Consider the following 9,678-nt stretch of genomic DNA (forward strand, 5'->3'; position numbering starts at 1 on the left):
CGCGTTTGTGGAGTTTGACCAGGGGCCATTTCAGGTGTCAGTAAAACGGGAGGCAAAACTTACAACAAGGGTCAAAGGGTTGTTTGGGGATGTATTTCAAGATGAAGGAGAAAACCGGTTGTATTTCAGGATGCTTTTTAAAACCTTCATAATAAGGGTTATGCAGATTATGCATAATAATATTATGCAATATAGATTAAGCAAAAGGACATAGGCCAATCTGTTTACGAGAGACTTTCAGTGTGTAGCAGAAGCAGAAATATTGGAGCTTCTGAGGAAGGATCACCTACGGTTTGAAAATTGGGGGGGGGTGTGCCTGCTCCTTCTTCCCCTCCCTGAATGGCACCTCCTGGGTTGTTTGTTTGTTTTAATAAAAAAAGTCATGGCTTTATATGTGTAGCCTTTTAAATACAAACCAGATAAATATAATTTTCAAACTAGCGCAATGCTAGCTGCTATCCTCAAGCCAGATAAAAGAGTGACACCGTGCTGTGATTCAGACTGGCGGGCGCAATCCGGCTAGGGCTGCAATCCTATAGCCTATTGATACGGGAATAAGGTCCATTGAGCTCAGTGGGGCTTATAGGATTGCGCTGTAAGAGTGCAATTTTATGGAGGCATGGTTGGAAGCAACTGAGCCAGCGAGGGTCGAGGCTGTAGAAATGTTCAGGGTTAAATGATCAGTGAATCAGGTTGCTCATTTATTCAGAAAAAGGGTTGAGGGCTGGAAGAATTAGGCTGGAACTCCATGAAAAGTGAGAATGGACCCTGAAGGGAAAGGAAAAAAGGGCTAATTGGGTTGCCTGAATGCGATGTCGGGGGAAGTCCAGAGCCCGGTATACTTTTTCTTTTTTAAAAAATGTGTGCGAAGCAATTGATTCACATGGAACATTTGATGTTTTAAACTACCGTTTTAACTTGAAGCTTCTCGGCTGGTAAGAAGAGAGAATCGTTGGATTCTCTATGAATATTTCAGCACTTCAGGACGGATGCGTTACCGTTTTGACATTAAAGAGAAGCGCAGCCAAGAGAAAGAGGGAACGCTTCTCTCTCTCTCTCCACCCCACCCCCCACCCCCCGCACCCTGAGATCCGCGAAAAGACCCGGGCAATTTGCCATTTAGCTAGAAGAAGAACTCCTCCTCTTCTTCTTCTTGATTTCCCTTTCGCAATTTGGGGACAGAAGGTAAAACTTCTGCAGGATGAGAACCGACTGCAGAGATTGCCTGAAGTCTGTCCTTCAATCCGGGAGGGGGGTTAATGAATTGGGGGGACGCCCGCAATTCCCACCCCCAAAGCAAGAATTGAAAACAATGAAATCTCCACACACACACACACACACGGGTCCAGTGGACATCTATTTCAATACAGAACTAGAACTTTGTGGGGGGAAAGAGAACCACAGGTGGGCCAGTTACATGTAAGTGATCAGATTCAAATCAGAAATGTCATTTAAGGAAGGGAATTGCGCTCCACCCACCCACGCACCCCCGTGGACCACATGTGATTATTTCTCGAGAGTACCTGTATCTCGGTCCGATTCATTGGTCCTGCGCACCAAGTGACCTTGTACGAGGCAATTAAATAGCCTTCTGCAAACCGAAGGCTCAAATTCCTTTACTTTTTGTTCTCCTCCCCACTCAAAATAACTGGCTGTTTGACCTTGCTATAATTAATCTGGGGTATGTATGTTCCGGATTAAATTGCAACGCACACACATACCCCGACAGTGTTATGTTAAAGGCGTTTTGTTGTGGCGCATTTCTGTAACCAGCCACAACAAACCTTCGTGAAATACAGTGTTGTGGTGGGAGATGTTGCTTCTTAAATAACCAAGGGCGGGCATTTTAAGCTGCAAATCCTATTATAGAAGACTTGCGTAGGTCTTGCTGTGAATTTTGCACGGCCTCTTCTCACCGAAATGTCTTTGCGCCTCCCACCCTGTATGACCTCCCGAAAGGGCACCCCTGAACATACGCTCCACGGTCGTCATGCGTCCTAACACAATGCTGTGAATTAGAGAGAGAGAGAGAGAGAGAGAGAGAGAGAGAGAGAGAGAGAGAGAGAGAGAGAGAGAGAGAGAGAGAGAGAGAGAGAGAGAGAGAGAGAATGAGAATGAATAATCGCGAGCGTTTAGGCATAAATAGGTTATGGATCCGGACTTTGTAAGGCGCAGAGAGCGCGCAGACGGGCGCAGAGAAGGGTTTGCCCTGGAACCCAGGGGCGCTCGGACCAAGGTGTGGAAGGCAGCGGCTGCCGCGCAGCGCTTCCTTTCGCTCTCGTTGAAAGCGGCTGTAATTGGACTGCATCCCCCCTCTCCTCCTCCTCCTCCTCCCCCTCCCTGTCATTATATTGACTTTCGCTCTCTTGGATGATATTATCGAAACGAGTGGACCTCTTTGCTGATGGGGGCTGTCAAAAGGCTGAGACAGGAGGCCCCCAGCCTGGGGAAAGGGAAGGAGGAGAAGGAGATGGGGAGGGAAAGGGGGGGCCGTTGCATCAGCCAAGATAATTTGAAGTGAAAATTTCATTTTGACAGTAAAAGAGGAAGAAAAAACCCCTCTTCAATTTCTAAAAGGCTCTCCGCACCCGGAGATCTCGGTGTCGGGGAAAGGGTGGGGGGAGGAAAAAGGAGGGAGGGGGGACTTTATGGAAAGCCACGTCTTAAAGCTGAAAAGGGCAAAAGAACTCGAATTAGTTGTAATAGATAAAAAGGGCAAAAATAAAGAGTCAAGGGTACTTGACAGTAATAGCGAAAAGTGGAGTCTCTGGGGAGCTGGGTTTGCAGCCAGAGGCTGGACCAAGAGGAATTTTAATGCAGTCTGGGCGAGCGGGCGGCGGCGAGTGGGCTGCAAAGCAACACACCCGCGGGTAGACAAAGCAAATCATCTTTGCAGCCAAAATAAGGGCGGCAGTGGGAATTGGCCTGCGGGGGCAAAAGGAGCGCATGGTTTGGGAAAGGTCCACCCTCCGGTGAAAGCAAATGGGACAAGGAGTCTTTAAAAAAAAAAAAAAAAGGGGGGGGGGGAGGTAAAACCAGCTTCCTCTCCAGCTAAGCTGTTCTTCGATCTCTCTTTATGTCCCCGAGTGACCATGGAAAGTAAATCCACCCCAGAGTTTGAAATTATATCCCGAGAGAATGATTTGCTGTTGTTTAGATATCTTTTTGGGGGTTGAGTTTTGCGATTAAATTTTATTTTTATTTTTTAAAATGTAATCAGGCCATAGAAGTATTTAATTTTTCAACCCAACTGGAGCTAGGTAGAGGAGTCTCAGAACATCAAAGGTGGAAACATAGATCTCTCTCTCCCTCTCTCTCTCCCTCCCTCTCTCCCTCTCTCTCTCTCTTTCCCACCCCCCTCTCTCAGCTCCATTAACGTTCCAGGGTGTTTTTAAACTGTTTGATGTCAAATTTTCCCTACAACGTTTGTTCCCGGATTCTCTGAGTTTTCTTCGAAAAATTAGAAGGAAACGACTCAACAGAGAGAGCTCTCTGTTACTTTGCAGGGGTTTGTTCTCTTGTAAAGCTAGCAAATACCTGGCGAAAGAATGCCCAGATCTGAAGTCCTGTTAATCTCAAAATGAGACTAAAGAGTTATGTAAAGATCATTACATAAATGATGACTAATCGCGCCATCCTATACATGTTTACTCAAAAGTAAGCCCTATTAAGTTCAATGGAACTTACTCCCAAGTAAGCGGATATAAGACTGCAGGAAAAAATGTGTCCTGTTAAGATGAATGAGACATAACAGTGCTTAAAATTGCCCCTCTCTACATATTTTCCTGGCAGTAAGGCTCGTGGAACACAGCTATGGTTTACTTCAGACAAAACATGGATAGGATTGCGCTGTCAATTTAGATGGATCATGTGCTATATTTGAAAGCATCCCTGATTACATTTCCTCTCAGATAGTTAGAAGGTAACAGCCCCTCCTTTTCACCAACACCATTAATTTGAATAAAAGCTCAAAGGCCTGTATTAAGGGCTGAAAGTCTCTCAACTCAGTTTGACCGAGCGTGGGAAAGTGTTGCCAAGGTATAGGATAAGTCCTTTGCAACCGGGCTTGGGGTTTTTTTGGGTGGGGGGGGGTGAGGTTTTGTTGTCTATGCAAGAAATTGCAATTTTCTAATGAAGGTGGTGGTGGTGGAGGAGAAGGAATGAGGATGCAATCCTCACAGGAGTTCTTCTGCGCAAGCTCCACTGGAATGAATTGGACTTGCGCAAGAGCCTTCTGACCCAAGGCATGGCGCGAGAGAAAGCGGACCCATCCTGGGACTTACTCCCAAGTTAGTGTTTAGAAATGGGAGTGTGCATCTCAAGCGACAAGGGTGGCGTGCAAGCCGCATTGGAAAACGTGTCCTTCTCACCCATTTCAATGTGGGGGGGGGGCTCGTGGATTGGGCCCCTCTGTGTTCAGATGCAGCGCGCCGAGAGGGATCCACCGATTTCCCCAGCCAAGCCGCATCAAATCTAAACATCAGGGAAATTAATCTCGAGAGTGGCCGGATCAATAACTTCCACATCTCTTAGGGGTGTGTATGTGTGTGTGTGTGTGTGTGTGTGTGTGTGTGTTTGTTTCCCCCCGTAGGCGATGATGTCGATGGAAAGCGCCATTGGAAGAAGGAAAAAATTGGGGGGGGGAATCCTAAAGGGAGGGGGGAATTATAGAGCTTGAAAGGGAGCGCCTCTGTAACTCATTCGGCCGTGGCAAATTCCAACCCACCAAGGAGGAGATGGGAAATTAACAGCGCCTTTTTACATAGGGCCCAAATAAAACTGTAATCAGCGGCGCGTTACTTTTCATTAAGAGAGTTTGACAGCAGCGTCGGCTTCAGTCTCGACAAGGGAACCGAAGCAAGGGGGAAAGGGGGGGGATATATAAAGAGAGGGAGGCGTGGGGGGGGGAGAGAGAGAGAGAGAGAGGGTGCTCCCGGTCGGAGTCATAAGATAATTCCTTAAGCTCCATTAACAACTCTTAGCCGCAGGAAATGGGCTCTCTGAAAACATCTTCAAATCTAAAAGCTTTATCGACCTCGCAAACCTCGGCTGATGGGTCTATTTCTTTCTTTTCTTTTCTCTGCATTCTTTTTTTTTTTTTTTTAAGGGGGAAAAAAAACTTAAGAGGCGAGAGAGCCGTCCAACAAAGCAATAGACTTTGACACGAGGGCTTCTTAAAGGGGGGGCGGGGCGGAGAGAGAGAGAGACAGGGAGAACGAGACCTTAAATGATATTTAAAAGGCAGCCAATTAAGATTTCAAATGATTGTCTCCTGAGATTATGCATGCGATTTATGTCACCTGCTTCGGCTGCTTCTTTTTTCCCCTCGTCGTCCAAGCATGCGTGCAAAATTGCAAGGCGGCGGAGCGTTTGCATGCACGCGGGTAAATACAGGCAGATTAGAAGCCGGAGATCTAACGGGAGAGGAAAGAAATAGTAGCAAGTAGAACCAGCTACAAGTATCGGTTCTCAACAAAGTCCGTGGTTAGGCGGAGATAACAAAAATAGGGACTTTAAGCATGGGGGGGAAGGCTATTTCGCAGCAGTCAAGGAATTTTCTTGAAACACTTCATTGAGCGCGCTCTCTCTCTCTCTCTCTCTCTCAATTGCACTGTGACTGACTATCGACTCCCTTTATTAATTGACCCCACTGCATGGAGTTTAATAAACTCCTCTCTATGTAGGCCAACAAGGAAAGAAGGACTTGGACAATAAATAAATTTTAAAAACTTTATGCAGAGTAGCTAAAATGTTCATTTGAGAGCAATTGAGAACAGTGGGTTGTATACAATGTTAATTAACTCACACCCCTTTCATTTGAGTGTGTCGTCTCTAAGTAGACCTAAACTTGGATACCACCCTTAGGGTCACTACTTCCAGATGATTGGCTACAATGCAACACAGAGTTATGTGCTTAAGTCCCATGGATTCCAATGGGATATGTGTGCATAACTCTGTGCTGGATTGTGGCTGTTATGTGGTGCATAGTCCAGGTGCCAGAGATAGAGGTAGTTTCTGTTGTTTCTTGGTTAGCATAAGTGTAGCCCTTAACATGACGAACATCAAGAAGGATCAAATGCTGCTTTGTTAGAGCTTTTTCCAAATAGGAACATAAGGATTTTCCTGCTTGTGTCACACCAAAGCCTGGTTGAATATTCAGTTTCAATTTTAAACAGCAGCAACACACCAATGTACCTCTGAATGCTCACAAGCAGGGCATGTGTGGTTGGATCCCAACCTCTGGTCCTCAAAAGCATAGTACCTGTGAACATAGAGGTTTCATTTCCCAGCCAAAAGCAGCTGCGATAGATTTTTTACAAGGCAGTAGTGGCTGGTGGCTCCGAGGTCAGTGAGGCAGTGAATCCTTTCTGAGTTTCAGTTCAAGGTTGGATAGCATCTTTAGTAGGGGTGTGCATGGACCCCCCCCCGCTCTGCTTCTCTTCCAGATCCATAATTTGCGGATTGGGCTGCTTCGCTCCGCCTATGTCCGCTCCGCTCCGCTCCGCTGAGGAGCTCCGGATCCGGATCGGAGCTCCGTTTTTTCCCCCCATAGGCTTGCATTGAAAGCTAAAAAAGTATACAACTTTTTTCTGTAAAAGTTAGAAACCTCAAGTTTGGCACCATGACACCTCATGGAGGTATACACATGCATGCCAAGTTTCAAGCCAATCCCATCATCCCCTGATTTTGGGGGATTTTTTGAAAATCAGGCACCCCATTCACACCCCTTTCGATAGCTCCATCAATTTGCACGTTAGAAACCTCAAACTCAGCACCATGATAGCTTATCCAGGGATACACATGCACGCCAAGACTCAAGGCAATCCCATCATCCCCTGATTTTTGGCGGGGCTTAAACCTTTTAACTCACCCCAAATCAAGTCCCATTTTACAACTACATCAATTTGCATTTCAGAAACCTCACCTTTGGTCCCATGACAGCTTACCCATGTGTCCACATGGACGCCAAGTTTCAAGCCAATCCCATCATCCCCTGATTTTTGGCGGGGCTCTAACCTTTTAACTCACTCCAAATCAAGTCCCATGCTACAACTACGTCAATTTGCACGTCAGAAACCTCACCTTTGGTCTCATGAGAGCTTATCCATGTGTCCACATGGACGCCAAGTTTCAAGCCAATCCCATCATCCCCTGATTTTTGGGGAATTTATGAAAGTCGGACACCCCAGTATCTCAGGGATTTAAAGCTGCAGACAGCTCAATGGGGCCATTTCAAAGGAAATCCCAACATGCCATGAATTGGGGAGTAGAGATAAACCTAAATATGAATCTTCTTCCACACTTGAAAAATTGATTTGGAACTTGAGCACAGGAAGGACTTCTCCCCTGAGTAAAAGCAAGACACACAAAAACCATCCCTGCGAGGTGGGCAGGGGAGGAGGAAGGGAAGGCAGGCAGGCAGGCAGCAGACATTTCTGGGGGCACAAGGAAGTGAGCCATGGATAGTTTCAAAGCCAGTAATGCATATAAAATGGAATAAATAAATAAACAAAGGAGGGGTGGAATTAAAAGCAGCAGTGTTGCTGAATAAACAACAACAAGATTTTTTTAAAAAAGCTATATCTGTCTTTTACCAGTAAGAGGGGAGTGGATGTGCCCAAGGGGAGGGGGAATCATCTGCCAAATTGACTGGTCCTGTCTAGGTACCAGTCTTTAAGAAGCAAACACTCACTTCAACTCATGATAGGCATTCTCTCCAGTGATTTACCTTTGGAGGACTCCGATGATCCTCCAAGGTCAGGAGAGTGCACTGGGCATGTCCACATGCCCTAGGGGAGCTCATCCCTTTGCACTACATCTATTCAGTTGTTCCCCAAAGTTAGGGTGGGTAGCAGTGCTGTGTTTCCTATCTGTTATTGTTTGCTTAGTATATGATTTCAGGTTGTGTTTGTGCATTTGGTGGGGCTACTGTTTTAAAAAACACTGGGAAAAGTCCGTTCAGACTAAGAAAGAGAAGTTCCCAGAATCCCAAATTACCTGTTTTGCCTATCCCCTTCTCCAACTTTGGGATCATGTGATCATGACCGGGAGTTGACTCTGCCCCTCAGCCCTTCGAAAAAGGTACATTTTCCCGCTGTTTTACCCGATTTTTCCAAAAATTCTAGCAAGCGAACTGCAGCACACAGAGAGCTGAGAGTAGGCTCAAAATGACCCCCAGCCACGACTCTCTAAGCACAAGAAGTTTCAGAAAGATAGCTTCAAAAACAACACAGTTATCCCCTTTTCTTTTCCGCAATGCAATCCTATGGGCGAAATTTTTCAAAATGGCGATCGGATTGGTCCGTGAAAAGAGAAGCGCTCCGCGTATGGGCGCTTCTCTTCACCATGCTTCTACGGGTCCCCGGTCTGCTTCTACTCTGCCTCTGGACAAGGCAGAGCAGACCAATTCGCTTCTGATTATCCACTTCTAATCGGAGCAGAGCACATCCCTATTCTTTAGAGTTCTGACTGGTTCTTGTAGCAGTCCCATAGCACCAGAACACTTTTAGAGTTATGACTGGTTCCTGTAGCAGATTCACCAGCCTCCACTGTGTCTAGGAATTCATAATCTAATCCAGCCTTCCCCAACCAGGTGCATATCTGGAGGGCATCAGGTTGGGGAAAGCTGACAAATCCTTTTTTAAAAAATAAAGCTGGTGGCCATCACAATACCTTGTGGTAGAAAGTTGCAAACGTTAGTTATGCATTGAGTGAGGAAATACTTCCTTTGGCTGTGCCTGAACCAATTGTTGGGGTGACATCTGTTGTGGAACTATGAGAGAGGGAGAAAAAATCATTGCTACACCCAGGCCCATGGGGCTCCTGCCTGGAACCTATTTCACTGGGCCCTGGATCTATTCCACAGAGCCTTGAGCGTCCATTGGTGCCAATAGAACTTTTCCCCCTTCTCTGCTTAATTGCCCTGCTAGGGACAAGTTTCAAGAGGACTGCAGCTGGGGAGGGAAGGGTTAACTCCACAAAAAAATAAAACAAATCTCCTCTTACATGGCACTAACCATAGACAAAATCTGTTTCCATTGGTTCGAGATGATCTGGGGCAGAGTGCAAACTCATTTATTTTATTTTGAAATTATATACAGTACCATATGAAAATTTTATGCAGATTTATGACCTATGGGCCTGGGCCCTGAATCTTTAAAGTGACTAGAAACCCACCCACCTGCCCCGGCTGATACATACCAAACAAATCCCACTTCACTTCATAAACCTTAATTCTCTCAGTTACGTGCAGTTTTTACAGAAAGGTACATTGAAGCACAGCATGGCTAACATCCCAGTTCCAGAAATGTTCTGCTGGAAGTAATTTCCATTAATAACCATGCATTCATACATGAGTGTTTAATATTGGGGTAAAAGTGGCAGTTAATTGGGTGGAGGGAGTTACACAGCAGGATACTGCAACTCCCAACACTTTCCATTTCAAGGTTTTGAACCATATTCTGGGAGATGCTTGGAACCTGATTCACATTTTTCTCTTGGCTTTAAGGCTTTATTTCCAAACTAAGTCATCAACTTCAGGTGCGCCATAGTGATCTGAATCAGTTCTAACTTCAGCACAATTTCACACAAAGAGAAAAATATAAAAGGTTTTTATGCTTTTATTTTTCTATTGTTTACTGAGTAGGATGGGAGCTACAGTTGGTAATACAGAGAGAG

The sequence above is a fragment of the Elgaria multicarinata genome, chromosome 7, assembly GCF_023053635.1.
Source record: "Elgaria multicarinata webbii isolate HBS135686 ecotype San Diego chromosome 7, rElgMul1.1.pri, whole genome shotgun sequence".
NCBI classification, from domain to species: Eukaryota; Metazoa; Chordata; class Lepidosauria; order Squamata; family Anguidae; genus Elgaria; species Elgaria multicarinata.